Source organism: Furipterus horrens, unplaced genomic scaffold (assembly GCF_987537825.1).
Source record: "Furipterus horrens unplaced genomic scaffold, mFurHor1.1.pri manual_scaffold_11, whole genome shotgun sequence".
Taxonomy (NCBI): Eukaryota; Metazoa; Chordata; class Mammalia; order Chiroptera; family Furipteridae; genus Furipterus; species Furipterus horrens.
This window is the reverse complement of record NW_028327181.1, coordinates 28,568,497-28,588,925: the sequence shown is the minus strand read 5'-3', so window position 1 is coordinate 28,588,925 and position 20,429 is coordinate 28,568,497.

Sequence of the window (20,429 nt, the reverse complement as noted above, 5' to 3'; positions counted from 1 at the left end):
GCCAAGGACACATTAGAATTTCTTCTTTACAGATGAGGAGTCAGAAGTTTGCCAAGGCTGCATACGTTGCTGGGGCTCGCCGGGGCCGATGGCTGAGGTTGCCCCCAGATGTTGGGGAATTCAGAGTGAAAAGAGCAGGATGCCTGCAGAGAGCGGAGGAAGCTGCAGAGGGTGAGGGGACAGCCACGTGTGAGCACTGCAGGCAGGAGAAAGTCCTCAAGGACACGGAGTGCTGCCTGAGCTATGGTGACGTGACAGAGCTGTCCCTTCTGAGGAGGAGAGGGCTGTGGCCAACAGAGCCTGCCGGCCATGGCAGCTGGGGTCAGAGTGACTCAGAGGGAGCAAAAACCCAGGGCTGGGAGGGAGGCAGCCAGACATGGGGGGTGAGGAGCAGCCAAGCCTGTCACCTACAGCCTCGGAGGATGAGGCCCGAGAGATGGAAGACAGCAGAGGATGAGGCCCGAGAGACGGAAGACTGCGAGAGCAGCCCGGTCTGCAGCTCTTTGCTGGAGAACAGCGTGGAGAGCTGTGGGCCCGCTTTCCTTCTCCGTGCCTGGGCTGAAGAGGTGTCTGCACGAGTCCAGCGAAGGGCAAGCTGGCATCTTTTGCTGGAGCCAGCAAGTGCCCAGGGGCTGTGGCAGCCCCTGTGGGACCTACGTCACGACTGCTGAAGGGAGAGCACCGGCACTCTGCAGCTGGTGTGTGCACAGCACTGTGCGAGACCCCATGGGAACACAGAGGAGGCAGAGGGTACTCTCTTCTCGGGAGTCCCCAGGCTAGGGGGAAGGGGGGCCCTGACCAGCCACACCCTGCCCGACTGGACAGACAGACAGACAGACATACAGACAGACAGTGTTCCATAGGCCTCTGTGTCTGGGAGGCAGGTGCACTCAAAGGTCACAGCAGGGCAGTTTGCATGCAGCCCGGGGGCCGGGTGGGGTTGCGGGCCACACCCACAGTGGGTGAAGCTGGCCCACGGGAGGGGTGGGCTGTGCAGCCCTGGCCGGCTAGGTCACACGGAGAGGAGACAGAGGAAAACTCGGGGACCTGAAAAACAGTGGCCCTTTTCCCCTGCAGATTCCTGCGAGGCGGCCTGCTGCGGTGGGGGCCGTGGTTGGGGTGTGAGGCTGCCTGGGTGAGGACTGGTGTGTCCCATGGGTGCTGAACCCAAGTGACCACGATGAGTGTGGTGGCTGGGCTCCTGGGGCCGGGCCCCGGGCAGCTGGGACCCTCGACTCTCAGGGAAGCACCTTGGTCCGACACCCTTAGCTTGGACCCACCTCCCCAGGTTCTTAGTCAAAGACAGGCCTAGTTTTTCTCTTACACAGCAAAACAGAGCCCAGGGAGCTGTGGCCCACCCCAGGGCTTTTGGGCCCGGATGCCAAGGGTTTCTCTTCCCTGGCCCCTGGCCCCTGCTTATTCTTCCCACGTGTGAACGGGAAGCCGCAGCACAGAGTGGAGGCCCAGAGGTCTGCGGGGCAGCCCAGTGGAGCCTCTGTTCCCAGCTTATTCTCGGGTTTGCTGGGGCTAAGGGCAGACAGGGGCGGCCATCACCGAGCTTTGCCGGGGGGTCCTGAGACCCATAGTCTGTCCTGCTGGAAACTGCCCTGGAGACGCTGCAGGCAGGAACACAGAGATAGACACAAGGACTGGGAAGCTGTAGCCTGCTCCTTTTCTCTCAGACTCGTGTCTGAAGAGCAGGGTCACTCACAGGCCACCGCAGAGCCGTCTGAGTCTAGGAAGGCATCCCCTTCCTCCAGGCTCCTGGCAGCAGGCCCTGGGGCATCCCCTTCCTTATTTAACTTGTCCCTGAGGTGGGACAGCAGGGAGTTGGCAGTGGACTCGCAAGGGGGACTCTGGGGAGCCTGAGCAGGTATGTGTAGGGACCTCTTCTGTGGAGGGCCAACTGAGACCCTCACCTGTGGACAGTCAGGGCATGGGGTCCCTTTTGACTCTCCAAAGTGCCAAGGCATATCCACAAGCAGGCCCCCAGGTGCACAGACGGGTATGGGTCTCCCTGGACCCTTGAGAGAATGATGCAAAGGACTCTGGAAACTCAGCTGAACTTCACCTCAGTGGCTCCTCTTGGCTCTAGACACAGCATCCCTGGAGAGCTTCCAGCTATGATCCCATTCTGGATGGAAGCTGTTATATTTTCCTTGCTGTCCCCAGCCCTCAATCGGGGCTGGGACATGCTCGTGACTAACCGCTCCCCATCAGCAGAGAAAGAACTCCAGACGTCCTGCCCAGCACCGACATTCCTCTCTGGGTCATAATCCCTCACCTGCGGAAATGACGTGAGGCACCTGCTCCACCACCTGCATGGGCTGTAAGGGAAAATGGGGAAGTGCCTTAAAATATTTTAGAAAACTACTGTAAGTATTGTTAATCATTGAGCTTTTGCGTTGTTTTATATATCTATATCTATCACCTGTTTATAACTATATCTGCATTCATCTATCACAAACTCATCTATCATGTTTTCTTTTTAAAAATTAATTTTTAAATTATTTTGTTGAGTTACAATTGACGTATAACGTTACACGCTAGTTTCAGATATATAATATAATGATTCAATATTTGTATATATTGTGAAAGGATCATCATACTAAGTCTAGTTAACATCCATCACCATACATAGTTATAAATATTTTTCTTGTGACATATTTAAGATTTATTCTCTTAGCAACTTTTAAATAAAGAATATAGTATTGTTAATATAGTTACCATGTTGTACATTATATCCCAATGACATTTCTTTTACAACATTTATTTTGTACCTTTTTACCTCTTTTGCTCATTTATTACCCTCCTCCTCCTCCCCCACCCCGCTTCTGGTAATGACCAGCCTGTTCTCTGTATCGAGGAGCTTCCTTTTTTGTTGTTTGTTTTTTAAGATTTCCCATATAAGTGAAATTATGTGGTATTTGTCTTTCTCTGTCTGACTTTTTCAATCAGTATAATGCTCTCAAGGCCTATCCATGCTGTTGCCAATGGCAATATTTTCTTCTTTTTTATGGCTGAATAATATTCCAGTGTGTGTGTGTGTGTGTGTGTGTGTGTGTGTGTGTGTGTGATTTTCTTCATCTATTTATCCATTGTTAGACACTTAGGTCGTTTTCATATCTTGGCTATTGTTAATAATGCTGCAATGAACATGAGGGTGGAGACATTTCTTTCAAGTTAGAGTTTTCATTTCTTTTGGATAAATGTCAAGAAGTGGGTTATTATATTTGGTAGTTATATTTGGTTGTTATATTATGGTAGTTATAGTTTAATTTTTTTGAGGAATCTCCATATTGTTTCCATGGTGAGTGCTTCCATTTATATTCTTATCAAGAGTATGTGACGGTTACCTTTAACCCACATCCTCACGAACGTGTTTTTCTTGATACGCTCCCTTTGGTGGGAGAGGGTGAAGGAACTGTGGGCAGAAATAATACTGCCTGTTAGTCTGGATCCCACAGGAGGGGTGTAAGGCATTTCCTCACATGGGCAAGGCAGACCCATTGCAAACCAAGGAGGGTGGGGAATCAAGTAAATATATTGTTTGCTTTCAATTGGCATAAAAATGCTGCTCTCCAACTTGCTTTTTCTGAGAAAAGGTAACCAACATTTTTTCCCTTGTAAACAAAAATAAATCATTGTTACCAGCTTAAAAAAAAAAAAAAAAAGGCAAACCACTGAATATTTTCAGAGTTTAGGCCTCTAGTGTACCTTTTCCCATGAAAAAGTCCCCCAGAGAGTGAGTCTTCCCATGGAATGCTCAGTGTCCTGCCTCATTTCTGTGTTTCTTCTCTGCCAAGGGGTGCCAGTGCCCTCTCCCTGGGCACACCCGGGAGCATTCCACCTGTCCCCCCGGTCCTGGCTGTGGGGCTGCAGACCCCATCCCTGGGAGGCACACCTGCAGGCCATGCATGGCCTGGGCTGGGAAGGGCAGTGGTAGGACAGGGGGTTCTGCAGTGCAGCACAGGGGCAGGAGGTCACCTGCCATTGGCATGGGGCTCAGGGACAGCTCGTAGCCTGCTCCTCATTTAGGGGTCTTGTTGTGTCTTAGGTGCCGGGGACCTGTTTCCCCTGGCTGGTGATGGTGGCTGTTCTGCAAAACAGGTGGATTGATCAAATACACCACTCAGCAGCCATCTCCCCTTCTTCTAATGTTCAGCGTGCATTTTCTAACTAGACCAGTATTACTTCTCCCTCTCTGTCACTTCTGTGGTAAAAGTGGAGCTGGGAACTCGAGGCATGTTTGAGCCCTGGTGCCTCATAAATAACACATTCCCAGGAAGGGGCTTCCAGGACAGCCCTTCTCTGCTCTATTTCATACCCTGCCCCATTTCAACAAGTCTTGAAGTAGAGAAGGTGTGATTGCATTTTGTCCTCTAATGGAACATCAGTGTCATTTTAGACGTTTTTTGAAGGATCCAGGGCTCTCTCCACTTTTATACTGTTTCTTTTTAAGGTGGTATTTCTCTCTGCAGGGTAGGGAAATTAAACTATTGGATGGGATTTTCCCCCAACTTCTAGGCTGTTCTTAAAAAATCCTCAGCCTAGGCATGTGCCCTGACTGGGAATCAAACCTGCAACCTTTGGTGTAATGGGGCACTGCTCCAACCAGCTCAGTCATTTGGCTCACAGACCTTGAGCAGTGCCCTCCTAGCAGGACACTGATTCCCAGCCCCATGGGAGAGAAAGCCAGCGAGGGGCAGATCCGCCTTCAGTGACACCCTCCTGAACCTTGTTTTGTCCTGTTCTCTGACTTTTACTATCTTCAGAGTGCAGGTAATTAGGTGAGGCACGGAATCCTTCTCCCTCCTTCGGGGGCAGCAAATATCTTTCTTCTACATATCTCTGTGTCTCTACCACCTCAGGAACCGTGGGGTGCACAAAAGTCAGACACCTCTCCAGCCCTCCTTTCGGCAGCTCCGCTCACGATGATGTGGAAGGAATCTCGGCAGGTCATCCAGGCCAATGCTCTGCTTCTGGGCCGCACAGACCAAGCCATAAGTTAGCTTCCCCTTGGCCTCATCTGCTCATTGGCTTGCTCTCCCTTGCACATTAGCAGCCAGGGGGGAAGGAAAGAAACTCTGGAAAGAACCCAAAGTGCCCATTAGATGATTGTTATTGTGTTGGTGCCTGTTACAACAATATAAGTCTGAGGTCTTAATAAAATTCAACATTTTCCAATTAGCTGTTGCTTAATTAGCACCATGAAGATGCAGAGCCCTCACGCCCTGTGCATCTGCCCAAGCGCCTCACGTCTCTACTAACGTGGCCACCGGGCTGTATTCACGACCTCTGCAGATGGGAGGCGGAGGCTCAGGGCACTCAGGCCTCCTCCCAGCCTCCTTGCCAGGCTGAGTGTATGCAGGTCTGAACCCCTAGCTCTCGCCACTTCCTGCCTTCCAGGGGCTGGAAGGCTCAGGCCATCAGATCTCCCTGGTTGGAAAAATGCAAAATGCAAAGGTTTCCTCACTTGCCCTAAAGCCTGCCTTCCTTCCTTCCTTCCTTCCTTCCTTCCTTCCTTCCTTCCTTCCCTCCTTTCTTTTTTCTTTTTTTAAAATTAGCAACAGAACCTTTTCTTCAAAGGCTTCTTCCCTGGAACCTCAGTACATATAACATAAAAATAGTGCAGATCTAGTTAACATGCATCCTGCCTTCTCTACCCACCCTCCCACCAGATCACCTCTGGGATACCTTCTGGAAATCTAAGGAGTGCAGTATGGAGAACATTGATTTTAGTCAATTTTTTTTTTCTAGGAAATAACATGGAGGGCCTGGGAGGGGCGGTAAGTGTTCCGAGATCAAACAGCTCATTAGGAACAGAGAAGGGGCTTGGGCTTGGGCTTACTGCTGGTCACCCAGTGCTTCCTTTCCCAGGAAACTGAAGCAGGAGACCAGAAGAAATTCAAGCACGGGGCCCCTCCTTAGATGAAAGGAGGAAGGGTATCCCCTAACGGCACTGAAATCCGTTTTGCTTCCCCACCAGACAATGGGGTCTGTCCGCTGCTGACCGTGGGAAGAGAGAAGAAGAAAATATCTGGCTTCTGCCCTCAAAGCCCCATCTCTGGCAGCCTCTCGCCTGCTTTGGATTGAATATGCTGCATTGGCTATAATTTGGGCTTAGCTTGGAGGTAATTTCCCGGTGGTGCCTGCAGCTTCTTAATGCAGGCTGTCAAAATGATGTAGAATTGTGCTCTGCCAGCCACCGGCTGACTTTATTCAGATACATCTAATGTGACAATTTTGTCAAAGCTTGTTTTAAAGAGCTGTTTTGACTGGGTGTTAATGCAGCCTTCCTAATCAGCCGGTTGCCATGTCTGATCCCCCACACCAGGGATGCAATGGTGATGCTTTCTCCTGGACAGTCCCCCTGCCCCCTGGGGGTCCCTGAGGCTGATGCAGGCTTCCGGACAGTGGGCTGCGACCCCTCCCCCTGCCGAGGGTGGTGGCAGTGGTGGTGGTGCTGGGGGACTGTCAGACCCCTAGGCTCCGGAGCTGAGCAGAGAAGAGCGTGCTGAAAGCTGAGGGCAGCAAGTGAGGAAAGGGGCTGCGGAGTTGGTGCTAATGAGGGCAGTTCTGGTGGGACCTCAGATGTGATCTGAGAGGCTGCAGCCAGGAGCCGGGGCCCAGCTCTGGGCTGACGCAGTGCATTCCTTCCCGGAGCCTCTTTGCTGGGCGGAAGGTCTCCTCACGGCACGTCTGGGCAGCAGGGAGAATAGCAGCCAAGCTCTGGGCTGGCAGACACAGGTTAGCGTTCCAGATGATTCCCCAGCTTGGGCAAGTCACCAGACTCACCTGAGTTCCGGTGTCCTCATTTGCAACCCTGTGAGGATTGCATCGGATGTCACAGGTGGGTGTGCTTGGCAGGTAGGCAGATCCAGAATGGCAGCTGCCTTCCTTCCTCCCCTCCTGCCGCCGCGTCTGGGCAGGGCCAGAGGGAGCCAGACGGTGAAGTGTAGGCACCCCCACAGCCTCCGTGAGCTCCTGTTCCCTCACGCGCGGTGGACTGTTTACAACACCCCTGCTTAGGTTTTAAGCTCTGTGTGGGTAGAAGTTGGGAATTTATCATTTAATGTGTATAACAGGTCCTTGTATAGACCTGTCAAAGCCTTGGCAGGAGATGTTTAATCAAGATTTTTATCTTGATTAGACTAATTTCTCCAAATGGTGGGTTTTGCCTTCTGAGGGACAGGAAGTACTTGTTGAGCACTGATAATGCCCCAGGCCCTGGCTGGGGCTTGTACCTGCTGTCACACCTCTGATGAGGGGAAGTGGGCCTGTGGCTCAGCCCGGCTCACACAGCCGGTGAGTGACGGAGCTCGGATTGGCACCTTTGCCCTCATCACTCCTCACCACGCTGATCCGACTCTGTCCAGAGTGCAGTCGCGGACTCCGAAGGCACTGGGCACAACAAGCCGTCGCGATCCTGACGCTGAGACATTGGCTGCTGCCCCAGTGCTCGGTCCCGAGGGGTGTGCAGCAGGGTGGGTGGCCTCCGAATTGTCCTCAGGCCAGGTAGGCTGAGGGGTCGAGGCTGGCCACTGTCCTCGTCTGGGGTTGGGACTTCCCACTTCATTTGCCTCTCAGAATGTCCCCTCCTTTCTGTGAGCTGCTGGTCCCGGATGTTTGTGTTCAGCTTGCTCAGCAGGATGGAAAATCAGAGCTGCCTTTACCAGCTGCCGGTTGTCCTAACTGGGGCTTCAGGAGTTCAGGTCTTACGTCCTCTTTGGGCGCCCTCTCTGTCCTGATCAGTTGAATTGTGCCTTCATGTCTGATGTCCTCTCCTCTCAGGACCCACGGATCAGAACAGGAGATCCTGTGATCCTCGCTTCCTCTGCACCCAGGGAACATCTGTACTGCTGAAGGCACTGGGTTTGCCTTCATAAAACCAGGGTTAAAAATGAAAATCAACAACCACCAGATTATCAAGGAAGGATTAGTGAAACTTTTTTAAATGGTAATGAGATCTGGAGCCCTAGCCAGGGGTTCAGGCCTGGTGCAGTGACTTCCTGCCCAGCTCTGGAAGAAAGACCAAAGTTGTGCTTTCTTGGGGGTGCCTGCCAGAGTCAAGGGTCTCCATGACCTCAGCCTCAGGAGGCCTGTGCCCCAGGGTTCAGGCTGAATCTGACCCCTGGCATCTCTGCGTCTGGCTCTAGGGTTCAGGGCACTGTTGGCAAAGTGTGACCAGATAACCACTTTACTGGGAGCAGAACATACTTTCTCGGTTTGGGGCCCGAGAGTCTTCTGCTGTGTGAGGCTGTTTTGAGGGTTGGGTGTAGTTATGATGGGGCTCAGGGAAGCCTGCCCAAGGCTCCTCACCAGAGGCATATGCTCACGTCTGCTGGGAGTCCTGAGATGCTGCAGCCACAGGGAGCGGGGGCGCAGGGTGCCGGTTGAGCTCCAGTCCCGAAGAAGCTCCTTCTTCTCCCAGCCCCTACTGCGTTGTGGATTCTGCCCCGGCAGAACCCCCCAGGCCTTTCCCTGCGGACGTGTCTCCTCCGCCAGCCGGCTCTTCCTTCTGGAATCAGAGGAGCTCGCTCTCTCTTCTTCAAGTCTTTACTTGAATGTGTCCTCCATGTCTAAAGCTGCAACCCCTCCCCCACACTTCTGACCCCTCCTGCTCATCTCTATTTGCCCCAGAGCACACCATCCGGTTACCGGGTTTCTGATTTACCGCCTGTCTCCTCCCTCGAGAACTGAAGTTCGGCAAGGCAGGGAGGGCTGCCTGTATTGCTCAGACATCCGTCTCCTGTCATACAGCAGTGCCAGGCATGTGGTAGACCCCCGGTCAGTACTTACTTAGTGAAGGAGGAGAAGTCAGAGTGTCTTTCTTTCTTTCTTTCTCAGCCCCCTCTGCGCGAAAGGTGCTGAGGATTTATGAAGTGGGCCAGAGGAGCAGGGGCGCACCCTGCGGTCCATCCACCCCGTGGAACATCACTTGACAGAAAAAAGCGTGAGCTCCTGAATCTCCAAGACATTGTACTAGGTGAGAAAATCAGTCTCAAAGGCTACATCTATCTATATGATTCCACTTATTTGATAGGCTGTAGAAGACGAAATGTTGGTGATGGAGAGCAAATCAGTGGTTGCGAGGGATTATGGGTTAAGTGAGGGCTTGGGTCCAAAGGCGTAGCCTGAGGGAACTTTGGGGGCTTAGAACTCCTCCTTATCCCGGTGGTTACATAAATGTATACATATGTAAAAATTTGTAAAATGAGACACCAAAGGAAATAAGAGATGATTTTGCTGCATAATAATTTCAAAAATAAAGAAAATGATCTTTAAAAAAGGAAGGGGTAGAGTTTACCCAGAAGCACAAGCTCTAAAATAATCCATAATTACAGTGTTAGTCCTGCTTCAAGGAAGGGTGTCTGATGCAGACACCGCTCCCTGGCCGCACCTGAACCGAACGCTTCAGGCCCCGCACGTACAAATGGGAGCTGCGGATACGTCTGTCTCTTTACGTGCACACAGTGGCTACAATGCATGGGTGTCTATGTGCAATTTTGGAAGGACAGCAGGTTTTCCATACAGAGCAACGCTGTGATAGGAAGGAAATATACCATGGATAGAATTTCCTTTGCAAATCCCTTCGCTGGCCTCAGACCCAGTTATGGATTTCCTGCTGTTAATAGATTTCAGTTCTTCTACTTGCCTCTTCTTGCCTGCCCTGCTGTGGCCGCTGTACTCTGCCTCCTGACAGCTTTCATTTCATGACAGTCTGCTGTTCTCACTCACCCCGGCTGAGCCCGGAAGCTCCAGTGAGCAGGAGCCATGGCAGATCAGCCCATGGGGAATGTCGTCTGCAGTGATGCTGAAAGTCTGTCTGCCATGAGTCCTTCCTGTGTGTGGTGTCCTTTTGTGACTCACCCTGGGTGAGTGTACATGATTTTTCCTCCTCCGCCACTCCACATTCATTCTTTTGCTCTTTTGGTTCAGAAACAGTGCTGTGGATCTTGTTAGAGCTGCGCCTGGCAGTGAATGAGGCCCTCATGAGACTCCGTTCTGGCCTTTTCTCCTCCAATCGGCTTCTTTCTCCAGTCAAGTCAGAAACCTGGGAGGGATCCCTAGGTGCTCTATCTCCACACCCAGCCATCCAGCTGTCTCTCCCCCCCTCCCCAGTCTTTCATGATCCACCTGAAACCTTGCTCAGGCCTGCCCTCTCTTATCACAGGGGCTGGCAGAGCCCCTTGCCGGGACCACTGACCCGGACCCCTCCTGCCCTTCAACTTCCCTCTTCCTCATCTGTCTTTCCTCTAACCCACCCTCAGCCCTGTGCACTGCGGATGTCAGAGTTATGTTTGCCAAGGAGCTCATAGGAGCACTTCCCTGTTAAAAAACATTTCATCTAAGAAACTGCCAATGGGGCGAAAGTCAAGTTCTTTCACAAAGTCCTTCACAGCCAAAGCACAGCCCTTTACTGGCCTCGTTTGAGTCCATTTTCCTGAACACAGCTTGCCCCCTGGCTGGCGTCCGCCACCCTCAGCACACTGCCACCCTGGCGCCTGACCTGGACAAAGCCGCTCTCTTTGCCCCTCCCCCAACTTGCTCCCCAAGGGTCACGTGATGCCTTCTCTGAGAAATCTGCCCCTTAGCTCTCAAGCCCCAGGCAGAATTAATCCTCCCTTCTCTGTGCCCTTATTACACGTTATTGGTGACAGCAGTGATCTCATGCAGTGACCTTGGATGAGCTTTCAGAGGGCAGGAGGTGACGAACTTCTCTTGGCTTTCCCAGAACCTGGCAGGGCACCCTGGGGAGAGCAGATAATTTAATGCATACAAGTTTGTTGAATCAAATTGATTTCAGTTTCCCAGATCCCATCTTTCCCAGGGGCCACGTGTGTGAGTGAAGGAGGGGAAAGGTGTTCAGGGAAGAAAAAACCCTTTCATTACTATTTGGCATTAAGCTATTTTGACACCATGCCCTCTGCCCCCCAGGTCTCTGGTTTTAAGGTCACTGCTCTTACAGAAGGGGTTGCGTGTCAGTTTACCTCTCCTTCAGCTTTTCTACTTTAAATTCCTAACAGCTCAGTCATGCTTGGTCAGGGCCCCTAATGACTCCCCCTCTCTCAGGCTTCGAGTCTCTTTTGGGTTGGCTTCCCGAGGCTGCCATTAGACCCCCGGGCCTGGCCACAGGTGGGAGTCGGGTGCAGCGGGACACGGGACTTCCTCCCCAGAGACATCTTGGTTCCAGTATCTGAGGCTGTGTGAATAGAGGGTGGGTCTCTTGCCTTTTCTCCCCAAGCCACTCTGATGTTCAAATCCACGATGGGCTTCCTGGGGAAGGGGACACCTTACAATTTGGGGAGAATTACCTTAGTGTGTGTCAGAAAATTTATGAATTCTTCTGAATTAGAGAGTTCTAAAAATGAGGGAATTTCTACTTCTTCTTCCATCTTCCCCTCTTTTCCTCTTCCCCAAATCTGCCTGCAGGTCCCAGCTGAGGGTGGGGAAGGGCTGGGTAGCTGCTGTTCTGAGAAATTAATTTTTTATCATATTATGTTTTCCCCACTCCACCCTTTCCAAGAAAGTAGCCAGGTGTTTAACCTTTTCTTGTTTATGCAGATTTGTGTCACCAAAAGAGCACTTGCTCACTGACAAAGGTCCTTCTTGGATTCTGTATCCTCAGGGCACTTCCTCTGGGATGGGGAGACACAATGAGAGAAGACGCAGAGGGGGTTCTCCATGGTGTGGAGTGGGACAGAGAGCCCCGGGGATGTGAGCAGGGGATCTGTGCCCAGATTCTTTGTATGTGTAGTTTGCTCAGCCCAGGATGCCCCGCCCCCCATTTTCACAGGACTTGCATCTTTGCTTCATTTCAGTCTCTGCTGAAGTGTTACCTTCCCAGGGTAAGGTTCTCTGACCAACCTTCATAGTGTCTTTCACTTTACCTGATTTCTATTTCTTCTTAACATCAGAGCTACCTAGCATATTGAGGCAGGATAGTAAGAAGTTAGGAAATTCCTTGGCAAGGAAAATAGGGAAACTGAGACAGACAGCTGAACAAACTGGCCCAGCAATTTATAGCCAGATACATAAGGTCACCCTCCTAGAGATGACATCTAGGCTTCAGTTGTATTTCAGTGCCAGGCCCAGAAAAGCAGCAAAACCAGGTGGGTAACACCAGGATCAGCTGCAATGAGTAATGACTCCTTGCCTTGTCACTGACCAATCAGTGGAGACCATGGGGTACACCCATAGGACTGATGAATATTCTGCTACCCCCCCCCCCAGACCTCCTGTAAGATTCCCACCTGCAATAAGAGATAACATCCTCAAGACAAAAACCCAGAACGAAGCGCTCACTCTCCCTCTGGAGAGCAGCCCTTGTCATTCCCTTTCCCCCTTCTTCCCTCTCTCCTTCCCTGACAGACGTGCATCTCCTAAACTAAGGGACCACAAGCCTTGCAATCAAGGGAGCAAAGGGCAGCTACAGCTCATCCCAGGCTAATCCCCTGACCTGTCTCCAAGACCCCCTTTTCTCTGACTGGGTGCTTCTGTTGCTTCTTCCACACTAAGCCCTTCCTTGTTTCACTGTCCCAGCTTTAATAAACATCTTCTCAAAATCATCTGGACGTGTGCTGTGAAATCTTTCCTACACGAACTCAAGAACCCACACACTACTGGCTGGCCCTGGTGGCCCTGGGCAGACCCACTCAGGGCCAGGTATTCTGGCTGGTGATAATACTTCATATGTACGTGATTATTATTATTTTTAATTTTCCCACCCCTGGAATGTAAAAGCTCCAGTAGGACCAAATATTTTGTCTGTTTTGGTTAACTACTGTAGCCTTGGTGCCTAGATCGGTTAATGGGACCCATGATGGTTAATTTTCTGTGTAACTTGGCTAGGTCACGGAACCCATATATTTAGCCATTAATCTGGATGTTGTGGTGAAGATATTTTTGGGATGAGATCAACATTTAAATTGGTAGATTTTGAGTAAAACAGATTGCTCTCCATAAGTGTGTGGGCCTCATCCAATCAATTCAAAGCCTTCAGAGAAAAAGACTGAGGTGCCCTGAAAAGGGAATTCTGTCAGCAGACAGCCGTTGGACTTGCACTGGAACAGCAACTCTTCCCTAGGTCTCGAGCTTGCTGGTCTACTCTGCAGATTTTGGATTGGCCAGCTCCAATGGTGTGAGCCAATAGAAAAAACATATCTATCTATCCATCCACCTCTTTATTTGTATCCTTATATTTGAATATCTCTGTATACATCTTATTGATTCTGTTTTTCTGGAGAAGTCTGACAAATACAGTACCCAATGTTTGTGAATGAATGAGTAGTGAGATCTCAAGAGAGAATGGCTTTATTGTACTTTAAAGAGACTGTATTCTAGACACTGGGACTCCCATGGAAGTCCCTCTAGCTATACAGAGCAACCTGGCTTTAAGAAGTCATGGTGTGTGGGCTCTGAAGGCATCAAAGGTAACTACCATAGAGTAGCGAGTAGAGGTTCTTTCCCCACGTGGGGTGCTTTCTCAGGCTCTTGGGTGAGTTTAAAGTAGAAATAAAGAAGGGTCTTGAGTGGCAATGATGAATTAGAGCCAATTATTTTGATTTAAAGAAAATGCAGTATTAAGACATGTCTTGGATATCCACTTTTATGGATTAAGTTTTATTATCTTTCCATTGGTTCTCCTTGCCATGGCCGCTCCTCTTCTCCCACCAAAAGTCACAATGTTTAATGTATGATCCCTCTGCTAGAAGCTTCCTTCCTTCCTTCACTCATCAAACATCTCCTGAGCACCTGCTGTGCTCTGGGAACCAGGTGATTGCTAGGGCTATGTATTAGTTATCTCTGAGGCAAAACATACCATCTCCAAACTCAGTGGTCTGAAACTATCATGTCCATGTATTATCTCTCATAATATCTGTGAATCAGAAATTCAAGAGTGGCATGGCTTGCTTGTCCTGTCCTAGACTCTATCAAAAGATCACAGTCTGAGGTTAGCCTGGGCTGCCATCATTTGAAGGGTGACTGGGGCTGGAGGATCTGCTTCCAAGACAGCTCAGCCATGTGGCTGCCAAGGTGACTCTGGCTCTTGATGGGAGTCCTCAGTTTTTCTTCATGTAGACCCCTCCACAGGGATGCTTACATGCGCTCATGGCATGGCAGTGACTTCCCCGCAGCGAGTAATTCAGGAGAGACCAAAGCAGCAGCCACAGTGCCCCTGAAATCCAGCACTGGGAGTTATACACCATCAGTCCCTTCCACAGTGACTTCCACTGGTCAACCCCAGGGGAGGGGACTAGATAAAAGCATGGGCACCAGAGGGCACGTCATATTCTGTGCCCTGGTCATATGGTGGGGAATGACGTACAAATGACCTTCACGGCATAGAAGGACCCCTGAAAAGATGTACTGTACAGGCCTGCAAGGGCAGAGGGTGACTCACAGGCATGAGGCATGACCCCCGAAACAGGGCGGCTGTACTTAGTGGCATCTTCCCTGATGCCTCCATTAGGCTAATCTCAGGAGCATTTTCCCTTGGTTATTTGGTGGCTCATTAGTTGTCGTGTATTTATTTACACTTTTTTCCTTCTTGGCTCTATGTTCCTTGAGGTCGGGGCGGGGGGGGGGGGAGTCTTCTTCCTCTGTGGTATCTTTCTCCTCTTCTAAGTCAGCGCACTAGTGGGGACCTGGACCGTAACCTTTAAATGACTGGTTTGACTGTCCTTAGTAGGTGGTCAAGGACCAAAACCTGTCACTGTCATCCCCCAAGGCCTGACATGGAACCTCTTTTAGGAATGAAGTTCCATGAGGGTAAGAACTTTGTCTTGTTCACTTCGCCTGTGTATGTGATTATTATTAGGTACATAGTAAAAGCTTAACAGATACTTATAAAATTAACAGATGAATGCTGGCACCAAGTAGTGCAAAATCAGCAGTTGGAGGTGTTAACAAGCTTCAGCTTCTTTATCTGCTGGATCTCCGAAAACCATCAAACCATCTTTAATCTTTTCTAGACCTTATGTTGCTTCCTGGACTTTTTCCCACCTGGAGGTAAAAAAGAGGGGCTGATGGGTAATAAAGATCTGTGGGCTCCAAACTCAGGCTTTGGACACTGTTAACCTGGAACTTGGAACAAGAAAATGACCCTCCTCTGACACTACCTGTGAGAATGGGTGCTGAGCCTAAGGCTGGCCCCCTAGGGTAGGGTGGGGGCGCAGAGACAGGGAGAGCAGGCGTAGTGCCTCGGGATCTAGATGGGATCTCATAACAGGCTGCGGAGAGAGGCAGGGTGAGTGTGCATCATCATTATCCTATGATTAATATATAATAATATAGTAATCACCAAGCAGAGCTGTGTTAATACAACATTAGGCTTGAAATAATACCCACAGGAAGCACCATTTGAAGCCTCCCACAGCATCACTAATTTGGCTTCTCATCCTGTTAGCTCAGGTGAAAGTAAGAGGACCCTGAAGGCTGGAAATACAGTCAGACTCCTAACACATTCATGCTGGGAATGCTGAACGGCTTGGTGACTTGGTTTCCCTGGGGTGTTGGCAAATGGGAAAGCTTCAGGATTTCTCTGCTCTCTTATTCCTTCCCTCATATTATCACCAGAGGAAAGATGACAGGTTTCCATGGGCCAAGAACAATGATGGTTTGGGGGCCAAGTGCTATCAGTATGGCGTATCTCTGTGTGTGTGTGTGTGTGTGCGCGCGCGCGCATGTGTGTCTCAGGATTCTGGGTCCCGCTGGACTGTTCGGATCTGTGGATTCCTGGCAGGCACATTCAGAAGAACTGCTATGCTTTCATTTTGTGCTTTGCTTTGGGTTCCCCTCTCCTCTCTAGTCAAGAGGCTGTAGACCTAGAGAGAAGAAGCAAGAACATTTGCCTGTAGTCTTGGCCAAAGGGGACCACTCTGTGCATAGCCTGCTCCCAGGGACCGTTTTGGGGTTGGCAGCACACACTTCAAGAGCATCGTTTGTCCTGCTTTATCCTGCATGCGTGCATCTCTCTCTGTATGAACCCTACGGGGTCCGATGGAGTGCAGAATGGCTGTGGCAGGGCAGGATTTAGGCAGGCTGGGCTCTGGGGCTCTGGATAAGTATTATCATTGATCTTAACATGACCTTTGCATAGTAACAGAAGAACACCTTATGTCCTAGGAGGTGTACATCTCTAGAGGGAGGGGGAGAATGGCTTGACTTCAGTATGATCCCAAAATTCAGCAAGTCTTTACATTTCCAGTTTTCAGTAATTGCTTAAGAAAATGACTCAAGTGAGCCCTGACTGGGTGGCTCAGTTGGTTGGAGTATCGTCCTGTGCATCAAAGTGATGTGGGTTCGATTCCCAGTCAGGGCACATACCTAGGTTGTTGGTTGAATCTTAGGTCAGGGTGCCTACGGGAAGAAACCAATTGATGTTTCTCTCTCATATTGATGTTTCTCTCTTTCTCTAAAATCAATAAACATGCCCTGGCTGGTGTGGCTCAATGGGTTGAGTGCCGGCCTGTGAACCATAGGGTCATTGGTTTGATTCCCAGTCAGGGCACATGCCTGGATTGCAGGCCGGGTCCCCAGTTGGGGGCGTGCGAGAGGCAACCACACATTGATGTTTCTCTCTCTTTCTCCCTCCCTCCCCTTCTCTCTAAAAATAAATAAATAAAATATTAAAATCAACAAACATATCCTTGGATGAGGATTGAAAGGATACGACTCAAGTGAGAGGAAAGCGTTGCTGGAGAGGAGCCAGTGGGGTGTTTCCCGCGGTGGCAGCTGTGTCCCAGAGGCGGCCCAGGCCGTAAAGGCAGTGAGCGCCGAGCTCAGCCTGAGAGCCTGACTGGGCCCAGTTGATCTCAGACGATTACGTGCCTGGGCCAGCTCTGCACTCCCTAGCTACCGGCTTTGTGCCATTTACATCTCCCTAAATTCTCTGGAGCCCTAGTGAGCCAGATCTCCATGGCTAACCCTCCGTTTCCAGCAGTTTCTCACCATAAAGGGAATGTCCTATCGCACAACACGACCCCTCCCTCCATGCTCAGGCTCAGCGCTGGTCCTGTGAACAAGAGCCAGCCTGCAGTGCCCCGACGATGCCAGGCTGATGAGCTGGGGCCACTGCTCACCTCGTCTCCTTAGGAACAGGAGTGGGGCCCCCTGCCAGGCACCTGGGGCTGACAGGGCCAGGTACGGCTACAGCTCAGGCAGCCAGTGTCTCCAGGCAGATTCTCTGGAACCTGTTGCTGTCACTTCCTTTGTTCACCACAGGAGGTATTCTCTGGGGCCAGTTCTGTTCTGAGAATAATCACCACCTGGTCTGTTCGGCAGGGCAGGGAAGGCGGAGGCAGGAGGGGGCAGGGAAGGCGGGGCAGCTGAGGGCAGAGGACAGAGACCAGGTTAGAAAACACTCGGCAGCACTCCTTCCCAGAGTGCTGCTTTTCCTCTCTGGGTGGCTCCGGCCTCCCCCAAGTCTGTTGTGGGGGGTAGGACTCAAGATTCCTGGCTTAGAGGTGACTAAGATCCGCCACCAGGCAGGACACACATGGCGTTGATGTCAGCCCCCTGTGCACAGAATCTCACGGGCCCGGTCACTGCATCTCATGCACCAGGTCCTGTGACATTGTCCCTCTTGGCCAAAGTTCAAGGGTGCAGGTCACCCTCCTGGCTCCTGGGCTGTGCCTTTTCTCTCTGGGGGTGGCCAGCCTCGGCCAGCTCTGCTCTTTGTTGGACAAAGGGCTGGCTCAGGCCACCCATTCCTGTGTTTTTATAGGACTGTCCCTGGATTCCTGGCACAAAGCTTTTCTTTTCCACCCCAGGCTTCTGGATGAAACTACTCTGCCTTCCAGCTACAGAGGAAGGAGACCTCCCTGCAGGCTGTCAGGAGAGGGCAGGCCAGAACCGCTGCTACCTCCTGGGGAGATGCTGAGATGACGCGGCCTTGGAAGGCATTTCAGGCAGAGTGGCAGAGACACAGCCCTGGGTGTCTTCCACCATGGGTGCCCTTTGGTGCCTCACAAGTCCCACCACACAGTTCAGAACTCACTGCAACCTAAACACCAGCTCTGTTTGTAGCATATAATAAAAAACACACCCTGCAGCTTTATGTTCTTAATTAAAGAGCTCATTATTAATTTCCAGTTACCTGCAAGCATAACCAATTCTTTGTTGTGACCATTTGCTCTGTTGGTGGGAATCTGCTTCACCCAGCTCTGGCTCATCTGATGCAGGAGGGAGGCAAATTGATGAGGAACCCCCTGTCTTTCCTTTGACCCCATCTGCCCAATTCTTATTCTGTAGGAAACCTGGAGTACATTTTCCATTTTATACCTTTGACAGTTACGGCTTCTCCCAGACCCCTGTGTTGGGCTGCTACCACCCTCCTCCCCGCCCAAGCTGTGTTGGCCACTCTTGGTCACACCTGCACCGTCCCTGCAGGGAAATGCTTGGGAGGTTATGCGCCCCCCTGGTGGCAACCTGCAGCAATGACTGAGCAACGCAGCTTACAAAAGGCCAGCCCCCTTTTCTCAAGGTGGAACAGCTCTGTAGTGCCCTTGGAGTTCACTCTTCAATTCTAGGGGAGAGTGCAATGAAACTAGACTTCCAATGGAGCCCATGCCTCTTTGGCTTCATCCCCTGCCCATTCCGCTTCCCTCAGCTTCTCTTGGGTTCCTCCTGAGAGCTGTTCTTGAAGCCGTTCCTGTGCCGGAATCCCCACCTCGGGTTCAGCAGCTAGGGAATCTGACCGAAGACAAACGGCTTATTCCAGAAGTGTGTGCATGTGTGTGAATCTGTGCGTATCTGTGCTCGTGTGTGCTTATGTGCATGTGTGTGAAAGAAGAAACGTCGGAATGGGAATCAGGTTAATTCAATTTGCTGAACATTTTCTATGAAGCACCTGCAAAGGGTTATGAGAGGTTAGCGTGGGATGGAGGCCCGGAGGGAGGAGGCCCAGGAAGACCTGGGGAGAGGATGTTCGCTCTGCGTCTTGAAGGGGGAATGACAAAGAGCACAAAGGAGAGGAAAAGCAGCAGGATAAAGCAGAGGAACTGCGCCTCAGCTAGAGGGTAGGCAACTTGTCCAAGTTCATTTTGCGGAAAGCACCAAAGCCTGGACCCAAGGCCACCTCTCTGACTCCAAAGGCCTTCCTTCCACAAGCCTGTTTCTCTTTAGCTTGGCTGGTGAGTGGATCACGAAACCTCTGCTCCCCTTTGCCCTGCCTATCCCTGCCACCTGAAGACTTTGCTTACCTGTCTCCATGGGCACAGTGCCAGGGTCAATGGTTTTTACTTATTAAATATCTGTCAAACTAGCCTTAACCCAGGTTCACCTTGTTTGTCAAGGTTCAGTAAAAGAAGATGTCTCCACTCTATAGAGGTTTTAAGCAGGCTGGAGTTTCATACAGAAATTGTAGGAAGGGCAGAGGAAGTCGGTTCCGTGTGGAGCTTCTAGAATGACTCCTTCGATGACGCAGTACTGGGGATGCTGGAGCACTGAGGCCGCCACCGGGGCTCAGCCCACCGCAGCTGGGGCAGCCACGGGCCCAGACAAGCCGTCGGAGACCTGGGGATGGGGGACCAGACAGTGGAATCCAGGGATTGGACAGCTGAATGAAGAGGCTGCTGTTACTGTTTTTGAAACTCGGAAAATGAATAATGAACACTGGAAACTCGTGCAAGACTATGATGATCTTGAAAACCATTAACAGCTAAGTCTGCAGGGAGAGCACCTCCATCTCCTGTTAGTCTCCCAAACACCGTACAAAGGGCTGGCACAAGTGGACTCTAACTCATACTCACAGCTGTAAGGCAGTCTGGTAAATGGCTTCTAACCTTTTCATGGGAATGGGGAGGGGGTGGGAAAGGACATGGTGGGTGACAGAGCCAGCCACAGGAACCTCCCACAGGCTTCTTTTCTCCGCCAGATGGGTCCTCTATTATCCTGCCTGCGAGTGAGTGATAAAGGGCAAGAAATATCCCTCATCTGAGCAGTGATAGCTAGTGTGGTGTGGGGGGCGGAGCTGGAGGTCCTCAGGCCCTCAAGAGAGGTGTGGGGGTGCTCTGTGAGGGGGAGGTGTGGCAACAGATGACGCAGAGGAGCTTCAAACCAAGCACGGGGTCGGGGGAGGAGATGAGTTCAGAGCCTCCCACTCCGCATGCTGTGGTTCAGGTTGTGACGTTGGGGCCCAGGCGCGCCCAGCACTGAGCATGCTCTCCTCACACCCCAGACACACACGCCATCATCTGTGGCAATCCTATGAACTCACTTTATCTTGAGGGAAGCCGAACCCAGAGAAACCCAAGAAAGAACTTCCCTGAACTCAAATTGGGCTTCTTCCACAGGTTGAAAGGCATGTTCAACATTTTCAAGATCTTGTCCCGCATGTGAAAGGTCAAAATCACCTGCGCATCCTTCTGAGAGTCAGATTGCCCCCAGGGTCTCAGGCATCTGCCTCTGAACAGAGTCCTGTA